Raw genomic sequence first — 12168 nt, forward strand, 5'->3', positions numbered from 1 at the left:
TAGCTGACTTCCCAGCAGACTTGGCCTGTGCCAACTAGGGCAGTTCAAGGGTAGTGCATGCTAAACACCATTTCCAGTGGGCTCTATGGATAACCCTGCTCCAAGTCTGCTCTCTACAGACTCCCTCAGTGCTATCTCAGCAGGTGTTGCACCCTCAAATACTACATGCTTTCATTCAAGTGACCTAATTCAGCTTTTTTTTAAAAAAATCTGTGGGAAAGAAAACTGTGGAGCTGAAACTTTTAAACAAAAGGTAATAAACAGCCACTTTCAAATAAAATGGACTGAATAAAAAACCCCACAGACATAAGTAAGATATGTTTGAAGGCCACAGGAAGACAAACAGCACAGGGGAGCTCCAGGGCCATTTGAGATGGTATTGATTGGCCAATCTGATCTTAAGGGGAATACAGCCCTAAATAATATGGTCATGAGCTAGGCTATGCCTCCAGGCAGGGAGAGAGGCTGTGTCCTGGCCATCTGCTGTTTAGTAGAGGCATAGCTAAAAACGCCTCCAATCTTTGTGTGATTGAGAACCAGACTGAGCTGTATGCACGTGATACTCTTACCACTTATAAAGTAAGTAGGTAGCTACAAAAATGCCAAAAGTGGTTCTGCTGACTGAAAAGGTATTTTCATAGAGTACAGTTCTTGAATGAAGTCTCCTTTTAATATTAGTTTGCAAGGACAATACTTTAAATCTCCTTAGAAAGTGACAAATTTCTTCTGGCTGGTATTCTTCAGGTCAATTCAAGTCCAAGTCTGTATTAAACAACAAGATCCTCCATGAAGTCCCACCTTCTCATCTAAAGTTATTTTGGAAGCTTACTGAAATCACTGAGCTCACAGCAGACAATGCTCTATTTGGAATATTGAGGAACCCCCACCCTTCTGGGAATTCCCAGTTCCCAGAATGCTGCACGCCTACTGCTCCTTCATTAATTGCTCCAGACGAAGTTGAAATGAAGGGAAATGGACAATATAAAATCTTGCATGACATTATAATTAAATGTGTGACTTGTCAAAACCTTTGTTTAACAGGATGAGCTCACTTAGCCAGATCCCATATGTGTGTTAATTATAGCAAGAAAGCAAACAAAATGTCAATAGTTAAAACAAATCCTACCAACAGGAAATGGTTATCAAGCTGTGATAAAATGTTTATCAGGAAATGTTTTTACACTATCCAAAACATTTCCTGTCTGTAACATTTTTTGTGGGAAAAAGAATATCTATGGTGCTAGAAATAGCATCTTTGCAAGGAATTAAATGACAGAGCTTATAGAAAATGGCAATAGTCACAGATCTAGCTTCTGTCCTGTTTTCTCCTGTGTACATAGTATGATGTAACTCTGAAAGAAAACTGTTTTCAGAAGTTACATGGACATCACTAAAGTTTGTATTTCACAGACTAAAAAATAATTTAAAGCAAATTTTTCATAGGTAGAATCTAAGCAATGTAATCATGGAGGTAGTGGAACCTTAATTCTTTGCTCCCTGAGACTAATAGTGAAACAGTATTTCTGTTAAAATATCTGGAAAAGATCAAAAAAGATTAATTAGGCTGAAAACCACTACTATTGAAGGCATAAAAAGAATGATACTCAAGGTGAAGAGGACCCAGCGATTATCTGTTGAAATGCTTACCTAAAATAAAAAGAACGAAGATTTACATTTCCATAATCATGATTTTTCAAAACTCGAAAAATCCTGATTTGTTGCAAACATAATGGGTAGTATCACAAAATCACAACAGAGATGGCATCTGAATATCAACAAAGACTTGTCAGCATCAACCTATCAGACATTACTGAATATAGAAGCAAAATAGATGGTTCTTCCTAGACTTGTTGTTCTATCAGCCATGTGATATCTAACCTGTAGTCTGTTATTCCATTCTTAAAATATTTCATCCCTGCAAAAAAGAACAGTGAACCTTAATGGCTTTTTAAAGGGAACTGAGCCACTAAGACTGCTCGAGTATTTTGAATTATTAGGTTATTGTGAAATAATCTTTTTATTAATCAACATTTATATGAAAGACACTTTGTTTTGATTAAAAACTGCTATTTGTTCCTATTTTAACTACAGGTTCTATACCTTTTATTGCAAATTTTTTTTTTTTTCATTTCCTGTACACGGAAACTATAATGGAGGTAACGATATAATCCTAAAAGTGGAAAGTACTTCAACAGATCATCTGATAAATTTTCATTACATGAATTAGGATCAACAAAAGTTACTTTATTTTTGGTCTACAATTTCAAATCATGGAAACTACAACCTCACTGGACAATCTATTCCCAACTTCCTTATTATCACTGTGAGAGCAGTTTTCCCTCTTGCCAAAGCTGAATCTCCTTTACTTCAGTTCTGTTCCTGATCATGCAGTGATCAAAAATTCTCCTTGCTCTTTGCAGTAGCATTTTCTCACAACTTGGCAATGTTCCTTTTCTGTCTTAAGATACTATTTTTGGATGCCCCAGTATGAGGTTTACCTGTTTTGCAATGATGTGATGCTACTGTATAAACTAAAATTAGACAGCCTTGCCGTGCACCATCAGTCCTTCCCGGCTTCATGTCCAACAAAAATGGAATGAATATCATCCTAGTCATTAACTGAAATACTGGAAGGACCTACAAACTGCTTGTAAAATGAGACAGGCAAATACTAGAATCACACAATCATAGAATAGTTTTGTTTTGGAAGGGACCTTTAAAGGTCATCTAGTCCAACCCCCCTGCAATGAGCATTCCTTTCCATTCCAATTCCTTTCCATTCATTGCTTCTGAGTTCTAAATTTGGCATTGCATTTAGGAAAGGAGAAAAACAACCCAGGGACAGTTCAAATGAAAGGAAGAAAATGAGACAGGAGTTCAACAAATGGCATGTAAGAAAAGGCAGAAATAACTGGATCAGGTTTTCACTTGAAGGCATAAAAAATGGAGGCCACTTTCCACTTTCACCGTCAGAAATTTGTGCACCATTTCTGGTTTGAACTCCTGAGGCTTTAATTTCTCTCCACAGCTTCTTATAATGGCTTTTTTTCTTTCCATTAAATTAAAACGCCATTTGGTACCTAATATTTTCTCATTGTAAGGAACCTATAAACTGCAATTACCTTTAAACTGTTTTCAATAAGCTAAACAAATAATCCCTCTGTCTCTTATTTTCAAATCATTGATCATCTTCATTCACCATATCCCATTTTCAACGTCCCTATCAAAATGCATAGTAGCATTATATGCAGCATCCTAATAGCTGGTCTAAAAAATACTAATTACTGGATGCAAATTTCCTTTTAATTACTGTTGATTCCAGTCTTGGCACATTCATGAATTAAATTAGCCTTTTTCACTTCTACATTCTCTGGCATTTAGCTGTTGTTCACTGAATTCAATCCTTAAGCTAAATGTTCCAGAATGCACTTTCTCTGCTCAGAGATCTACATCTATTGCTTCTAGATTTAAGGGCTTCACTGTATCAAACTGCATTTTGTTTCAGAGGATCGAATACACCACGTGTTCCACTGCTTCTAAGTGCGACCTTCAGCCTGATGCAGTACATAGCACTTCCGTGAGCCAAATCGAGCATAACTTCTAGAAAAACATTGTTTTAAAATATGCATATTGTTTTAAAATACGCACTGAAGAATCAATACACAGCTCACAGCCCAAGATGAAACTTGTTCTAGGGGACAATTACTCTTTGCTTTACTTCCAGTCTGAAAATTAATAGCTTCAGCTTCCACTGGGTTTTGCTACCACTGTCTGCTTGGCTGAAATAATCACGTATATGATTATTCTTATACACTCATCTGAGATCCAGCAAGGTCAGGCTGAACGGGGCTCTGAGCCGCTTAGTCTAGAGGAAGATAGCCCAGCCTATGGTGGGGGGGGAGGGAACGGGATGATCTTTAAGGTTCCTGCCAAGCCAAACCATTCTGTGATTCTTTGATTCCGTGCATTGGGGAGCATGAATTTTCCCAAAGCAGCCATGTCATCACAAAGGGCCAGGCCCTGGGAGTGCTCCTGCCTCTCCCGCAGCTCTCCCCGGCAGCCAGCACTGCCCCTCTGCCGGGGAGCCCTACCCCCGCCGGGCTGGGAGGACAGCAGCCGCCGCTCTCCAGGATCCTGCTGCAGTGGGTGGATCCCTGGGAGGCGCCAGCCGCTTCCCTCCCCTTCCCCTCTCCCTCCCCGGCTCCGCGGTGAGGAGGCGCCTGAGCGCGGCAGCATCTTCCCTTGGCTCCCTGGAGCGGGGGGAGGAGCCGCGGCCGCCGCCGCCTGCGGGGAAGGAAGGTAAGCTGCGGAGTACGGGGGTGGGAAGGGGAGGGAAGGGGCTTGGCTCCCCCCCTTCCTTGTGCTTCCCTTCCCTGGGCGGCCGTCAGTGGGGAGCGGGGCTGGGGCAGGGCGCGGCCGCCCGTGCTGCGTGGGCTGGGCCGGGCTGGGGCTGCTCTCCCCGGGGCCTCGTTTCTCAGGCACCCGGTCTGTAAATGGCCGATAACGGGGACGGCGGTGTGTCTGTCTGTCTGTGTCTGTGTGTCTGTCTGTGTGTGCTCCACTTCCGTCAGTTCTCATCTGTGTGGTGGCGGTGCGCGCTGCCCGCAGGTGCGCAGAGGTGTGATGGTGGTGGCGGCACTACGGACGAGCTGAGCTTGGCGACCGCTTACGGTTTTAAGGAAAACAAGGGATACTTTGGAAACCAAGCACCGTTTATTTATTGTGTGGGAGATGGGAGGATTTCGTGGCGTTTCCTTGTGCAGGTGAAATTCTAATATCGGGCACAGTCAGCAAAGAGGTTTTACTCAGGTTATGAATGGGGTAAGGTCTGTAGGAAGTGATGCTTGTGCACCATCAGAAGCCATTTGGGCCGATGAATCGATGCGCCTTTCAGTACATGAAGGGAACTTGCAGGAAAGATAGGGCAAGACTATTTACAAGAGAATGTAGTGACAGGACAAGGGGGAACGGGTTCAAATTGAAAGGGAGTACATCAGATGTTAGGAAAAAATCTTCACTGTGATTGGGAAGGTACTGGAACAGGTTGCCCAGAGATACTATGGATGTCCCATCCCTGGAGGTGTTCAAGGCCATGTTGGATGGAGCTCTGAGAAACCTGGTCTAGTGGAAGGTGTCGCTGCTCATGGTAGGGGTTGGAATGAGATGATCTTTAAGGTCCCTTCCAACCCAAATCATTTTATGATTCCATGTTGGAGGATGTGAAAGCAAACACAGGGTAAAGGAAACATTTAGAAACAATCATCCTGCTCAGTGTTGATAGAAGAGATAATACTGTCCTGGTATAGGAAATAAATGTGACAGAATTATGCAGGATGTGAATGATGTGACAGACTGTAAAATAGCAGAAAGAGATTCTGTGGATAAAGAGTCACTTCTTTGAAAGAAGAAAATTATAAGAGCTTTTGATGATGTCTGCTATAGACCATGGGAGTTGGATTTGTATAAGAATATTGCTTACTGAGAGAAGCTGTTCAGGAATTATGTCACAGATGGATTTCTTTCTTAGACTGTAGAATCACAGAATGATTTGGGTTTGAAGGGACCTTAAAGATCATCTGGTTCCAACATCCCTGCCATGGGCAGGAATGCCATTCACTAGACCAGGTTGCGCCTGGCCCCATACCGTGGCTTTGAACACTGCCAGGGACGAGGCACCCACAACTTTTCTTGGCAAACTCTTTGTGCCCTCACCACCATCTGAGTAAAGAATTGCTTCCTAGGATCTAATCTGATTCTGTCCTCTTGCAGTTTAAAGCTATTCCCCCTTGTCATATCAATATCTGCCTGTGTAAAAAGTGACTCTCCCTCTTTCTTATAAGCCCCCTTTAAGTACTAAAAGGCCACAATGAGGTCTTCCTGGAACCTCTTCTTCTCCAGGCTGAACAACCAACAGATATAGATGGTGGCATCATTTAGACATGCAGTAATCCAGATGATCTTACATGCAACTGCTGTAAACTTGCCAAATAAGCACTGAATTGTCTTAGACTTGCTCTCAATTAAGCAGTGTGAAAATTCTGGGAAAAGGTGGTTCGTTAGTCAGCTTGGGGTCTTGGATCACAGTTTTAATTAGATTAAATAAATAGAAATAAAATAGGTGACTAGAGAGGTTTGAAATTCTTAGTTTTAGAAGGGCAAACTTGGAAAAATTAAGAGGATTAATTAGCGGTGTTGGTTGTACAGGAGTCCTGAGGGCCCTAGAAATAAAGAAGGTAGGCAGCTGTATTATGCCATAGGTAGAATTCATTTGGAATTTACATCCAAAAAAATTTTAAGAAAGGTCTATTGAAAACAACTTCTAACCATGAAAAAGGATTTTAGAAATAAAGACTAGGAAAAGGATAGTTAAGCAAAGTGAAAATGAAGAGGTAAATTGTCAATTTCACAGTAAGAATTGGCAAAAGTAATTCTGAGTTAGTTACAGACAATTGTTTTTTTAAGCTTCTTTAATCATGTAAGTGAAAACAGTAATAGAAATAAGACCTCTGGGTGATAAAGTTGAGGTAAAATGGCCTTGGCATCATGATGTGTATCATGTTGCAGTTTGGAGGAGGCTACTGCAGTGGGTAGACTTAATGTTAGATGCTCAAACTTTTACCTTGAAAGAATGAGATTTTATCTCTTAATTATTTTTTAAGGATTGGGAAACCTCTGTGTGTTATGTCTGATCCAATGCTCTTGCCACTTAATGTTCAGCAGTTCCACTTTCCACTATCAGAAGACTGGAACAGTACATTTGGGTATTTAACAGCCATTTACTGGTAGAGGAAGTGGGGTAACTTTTCTTTCACATACACATTCTATTTACCATTTTGTCTCTCTTACATAACATGCACTATCCTTGTACGCAGACAGCATTAAGAGTTTTAAAGATCAGAGTTCTTAGCTCCAGGTATATAATACCTGTGGTGTGTGTATGTGTATAATCTATAGTATTTTTAGATATGCATTTATATAGATGTGTGTTTGATGTATATACCTAGTTAAATTCTGACTTTGTCAGGCTCCCACATGCAGGTACAATGCCACCTGACATCTGAAGCTGGTACATGTTTTATCCTGAACAACTGACCTGTTGGTGCTTCTTAAGTTCTTAAAGCTTCAATATTTCCTGTACTACAATTTCTTAAATTTATAAAAAATAGCTGAGTTTTTTGTGTATTTATTGCATTATTTTGAATTGTTTTGTTCTGTTGCATAGTCAGTATTTTTAAGAAAGTTTTTTTTTCTTAAACTGAATCTTCGGATTAATTTTGTTTCCCTAAAGCTGGTTCCGTGGCCTCTCATGTTGGAAGGTCAAAATGAAGATAAGTTTTCAATTCTACCAAATCAGTTGTATGGTAAATGAAGTTTTATGTAGAATATAAAGTAGGCAAGAGCCAACAATTGCATCAGTTGTATTTTGTTTGTGTGTCTGTATGGATTACAGGAAATGAAGTGTATGTAGAGCTTGGCTAACAATTCAGCAAAGAGAAGGAACTTCTCAAGTTAATTTTCTGAAGATCTTGGATTAACCACATCAAAATTGTGAACAGATGCTTTTCTATAGCATCTCAGGTTAGATTTAGGATACATTAGATTACATTAGGTTAGATTTTGATGCAGGAATGACATCTTGTTCCCAGGAGACTGTCTGACAAAATGTTTGATTATTCTATTGATGATCTCAAGGTCTGGAGATAATTTTATTTTTTATTCTATATATTCGATATATTTTATATCATTTTATTTTTTTCCTTTTACTGGAGAAGTAAACCACTAATTATGTCAAAATGACTGCAGCACTGAAAGTAGTTCTTGCATTGTTTCCATGATCTGAAACACTTGTTTGCCTCCAAAAGGTACTTTTGCAAGTGTAGAAAGAAGTGTAAATACTTTTAAGTGAAAATGTGTTTAGATTGACATTTTCTTAGCAGGCTTTTTTAGCTGCTGACTTTGACATTTCAATAAGTCTACTGGAGGCTTAATTTTTTTATAAACATTACTATTTTCTTGTCTTTGTATTTCTGCCTTTCATTTGTTTGTTGTATAGCTTCTCTTTCTTAGTAGTTGCCAGCCACTTTCTTCAAATCTTTTTTTTTAAGTCAAGTAGATGGATAGCCAAAGCTGTGGGGTTATTTTTTCAGATTGACTATAGGGTTTGTAGCATGAGAAAAGAATTTGGGATTGTTTTTTTATTTCTGCTTTAAGTATTTTCCTTCTGGTGTATGATGATGACTTTTTCCAGTTGCTTCCACTCTTTTTTCTGGCTGGTCAACAATCCACTATTCTATATCAATGATATTCATTTCTAAGGGGGAAAAAGTAACTGATGTAGGAATAAGAAAAATTAAGAAACTTAATATGAGCACTTGTCTTACCACCACTTAGGATATGCATTCTGCATATGAACCTCTGGAAATGTCAGTCGGGTCATGCTGGAGGTCCATCCCTGGAACTGGATGTCCACCTGGAACAGGTGGAACTGGATGTCATGCCAGAAGAGAGGTGGTGTCTGACAAGATGCTTTTGACTGAAGTTTTGCCTCTGGAGATGGAGCCAATAAAGAGTTTCTTGGATCTAGCCTCTAAACCGTGTGTTGATTTGCTTCTGTAATGTGTAGGCACGCAGTGGAACTTGTGTCAGGAGCAAAGAATTCAGAGTCTGGTGTCATAAAGCAAGAAGGGAAAGAGAGAAGATGATGCTTTAGTTGGAGTTAGAAGTTTTTTGAACAACCGCTCACTGTTTCTGAAGGTCTGCAATTTCTTGATAGTGGAAAATGACACATCAGTGGAAGAATGAATGACAAGCTGAGTTCTGTCAATTTATTGTCAGCACTGGGTGTAGTACTGACATCTCACTGTACATGAAGAAGGAAGATAATTTTGAAAAGAGTCTTCCTAGAAAGGAATGTGACCTGTTCAATAGGAGTACATGTTGGCAGTATTGCTGATCTGATCTCTCCTGCAAAATTGCTTGGACAAGTCAGCATCATGTCATGACTATTCTGGTAGGAAACTGCTGAGAAATCAGGAATATCAGAGGAGATTAGGTTCCTTTTCTAAAAGTGTCATCAAGTCCCTTTTCTCTGTGACTGTTTCTTCCTAATCTTTCCTAAGCTTGTGGTTAGAGTCCTTGGGGAAGAAGCTGCAGACAGACCTTTGATTCAGCAGATGAGATTCATAAATGCCCAAGTTAAGTGGGAGGAAGTATTAAGTGGAGTTCTGAAAATTTTTGTTTGCTTGCCAAGTTCCTAGAGAGAGAATACAAGAATGTTTACATTCAGATGAGTCAGTGAACCTGTTTAAATATTTAGGGTTAAATGGTCTTGGCCTGCTAATAGAGCTTGGCTATTAGGATTAGTATTTATGTTCCTTAACTCAATCTTATCAGAAACGTGTGTGCCTTACCCAAAGACCTATTGTGGCTGGACCAAAATAAGTGTCAAGCCTTTCAGCTTCCAAAACCAAAACTCAGACTGCCAGAGTATGCTGTCCAGATTCTTAATTGTACTTGGATTCCAGATAAGAGATTTGTGAAAGTTCGGTATAAATATTTTTTGTATCAAAAGGCTGTGCACGTCCTCAAGAAATGGATGTTTACAATAGTGTTATCTCCTTTAGAGTTGCACTGGGGAAGTTTTTGGGGAAACACAGCTAGTGAAAATTATAAAAAGTTTTCATGCATGAGAAATATTTCTTGCTTGTCTTTTCACTTTCTAAAGTGAGTATTGCATTTTTTTTTAAATGTAGTGGCTAGCTATTTCTAAGTAAGGGGTTTTAGCAGTTATGCACGTATTATAAGATTTAGTAGATGAACAAACCCAGTAAGTCATCTAAAATAACTAGGATGTGTTCTTCTCCTGTACCTGATTTACTCAAATATACAGGTTTTTGTCTTTCCATTTTTTGATGAAAATACTGGTTTTTTCTTTGCTTGACTGTATTCACAATGGTTATTTTTCTGGAGGAAAATTCTTGCAAGTAGGCCAATATGAATCATTGCTAGTATTTTAAAGGTATATGGATAAGAATGGTTCTTAAACAGGCCTAATTTTTTTTCCGTCTATTTTTGGGATCCCCAGGTGGATATATACTCTTAAATCAATTACAGGTTTTTAAAAAGAACAGCTTTGCAGATACAACTATGTGGCACTCAGTATGTACTTTTATTAGAAGACATGAATTTGAATAAAAGAATAAACTGGCATAATTTGAGTCACCCCATGTGCTCCTATGGGGTTGCTCAGAAATAAGGTGTCCTTGTTTGCAGTGTAAATTGAAAATGCATTTGCAGCGTAATTTTCTTGTCGTTTTAGATAAGATAAAGCATGTTCTAACTTTTGAGTTGTGAGGGCATGTAACTGATCTTTGTTCTTGAAAAGCTGGAACAAAATTGTGCAGAATCTGAAAAGTGGTGAAGTGGAGCACCTTCTATTAGGTAACTGAGGTGGTTAGATCCTAATGTATCTTTATACTAACAAATCAACTGCTTTTAAAGTCAAACTATGCATTTGTCTGAACAGATGCAATTGAAGAGAAGTACTAGAACCTGAAGAATCATGGGTATCAGTTTTGTATCAAGTGGCTTGAGGAAGGAAATACGGAATTCTACATTTGTTTAACCTAGAAAATTCATAGTTAGTAATTATTCCCTTGGGGGCCTGAGTGTAGGCTAAGGATGCCCAAGAAGTGGGTAACATATGTCAGCATTGCTAGGGAATGCTGGAAATGGATGCTGCAAAATATTGGATAGCCTCGATAATCAGTTTCACAGTAGGACTACTGGCATACTTGAAATTAAATGCTTCCGACCAGTTCAGTAGTACAGGCAAAGGCCTTGATTAGGCATATTGTTTCTACTTCAAAGAGAGATAATGTGCACAAAATTAACTGGTTGCATTCTTGATGTTTGAACAAGTATGTTGAAGAAAACAAGAAACTGCTTAACCGCAAGAGTTCAGCAAGTTGCCGCATTTCCGTGAAGGTGTGAAGCTTGATAAATGGCTGTGTGTGCTTATTCAGGGCTCTGCTCAGCTGCCCAGGCAGAACTGTCTGGTGCCATTTAGTTCTTAGCTGCTGCTCAAGCTTGGCATGGATACATGGATATCCCATGGGTCCTGTATCATATCCGCCAGCGCCGTTCAGTGTCGGGGATCCCAAGGTCATCTCAAATAGCAGCAGGTGCTGATGTGGAGGCAACTGAGTCAGCCCTTGAGTCTTTTCCAGTTGAAGGGAAATATAACTTAGCTTCTAGTTATTTCAGTTTGCTGTGTGTTTGAGCCTTGAGCTCAAAGTCAATGTGGACTTTCACAGGAGCTGAATTCATCATTTAAAGTCTCAAACTAGGTGTATAAAATACACTCTGTGTGTGTAGATTTGTGGGTTTTGTTGAAGCTTAAGCTTAACAGTTGTGCATATTCAGTGGTCGAGCTGCAGTAGTTGTTCAGGTTTTCATTTGTTTCAGGAAAATAATTTTTGTTTGTTTATTCAGTAAATTACATTGTATTTGTTGAATCATTAACATTTATAATACTTAAGTCATACTAATTTGAGGTATTTTGTGTCATTGGATTAGTTCTTATGGCGTGAAGTCTCACATAGGAGACATGTTTAGCAGTAAGGTAGTTTCATGCAGCTACATTTGATACTTATTTTAGTGTGGTATTACTCTGAAAATTAACTCAGTGAAACAGTAACTTGTTTGTTGGATGTTATTCTGCCTGTTGGATGTTATTCTGCCTGTAGTCAGAATTTTACAGACATGTAATTTTATGTAAGAAGTAAACAGATTTTTAGCTATGTCTGAACCAATGTACCTCAAAGAAAATGATGTGTACAACTTCCATAATTGTTCGGTGAAAGTGGCTTGTACAGCTTCAGAGCTGCTTCTCATTTTTGTAGTTTTATTGAAAACAGAGTTGCATGGCTTTATGTTAGGCAATAATTTTAGGATAGTAGAGTTGTGCATATTTGTGAAGAAACATCTGGTCTGAAAATCTGTTTCTATTGATAATGTAAGTTGTAGAAATTATACAGGTAATTTACAGAGCTGACAATATTTTCTGAAGTAGAATGAATTTTTTAGGAGGTCTCAGTAAACCTGAAAAGACACAAATGTTTTTCTAACATTGGTTTCAGAATGGAACTGGAATAAGAGCATTTGAAA

General features: G+C 39.1%; 1 protein-coding gene across 2 annotated transcripts in view; it reads left to right on the forward strand.

The window, feature by feature from the left end:
- The first annotated feature begins 4195 nt into the window (after positions 1-4195).
- Positions 4196-12168, forward strand: part of RCBTB2 (RCC1 and BTB domain containing protein 2) — a 32447-nt gene continuing 24474 nt past the window's right edge. Inside the window, exon 1 of one of the 2 annotated variants that reach the window (XM_010400440.4) lies at positions 4196-4299. The gene's annotated coding sequence lies outside the window, so the exon portion shown is untranslated. The remainder of the gene's footprint in view (positions 4300-12168) is intronic. The other variant, XM_010400439.4, reaches the window with a different exon arrangement.

This window comes from Corvus cornix, chromosome 1 (assembly GCF_000738735.6).
Source record: "Corvus cornix cornix isolate S_Up_H32 chromosome 1, ASM73873v5, whole genome shotgun sequence".
NCBI classification, from domain to species: domain Eukaryota; kingdom Metazoa; phylum Chordata; class Aves; order Passeriformes; family Corvidae; genus Corvus; species Corvus cornix.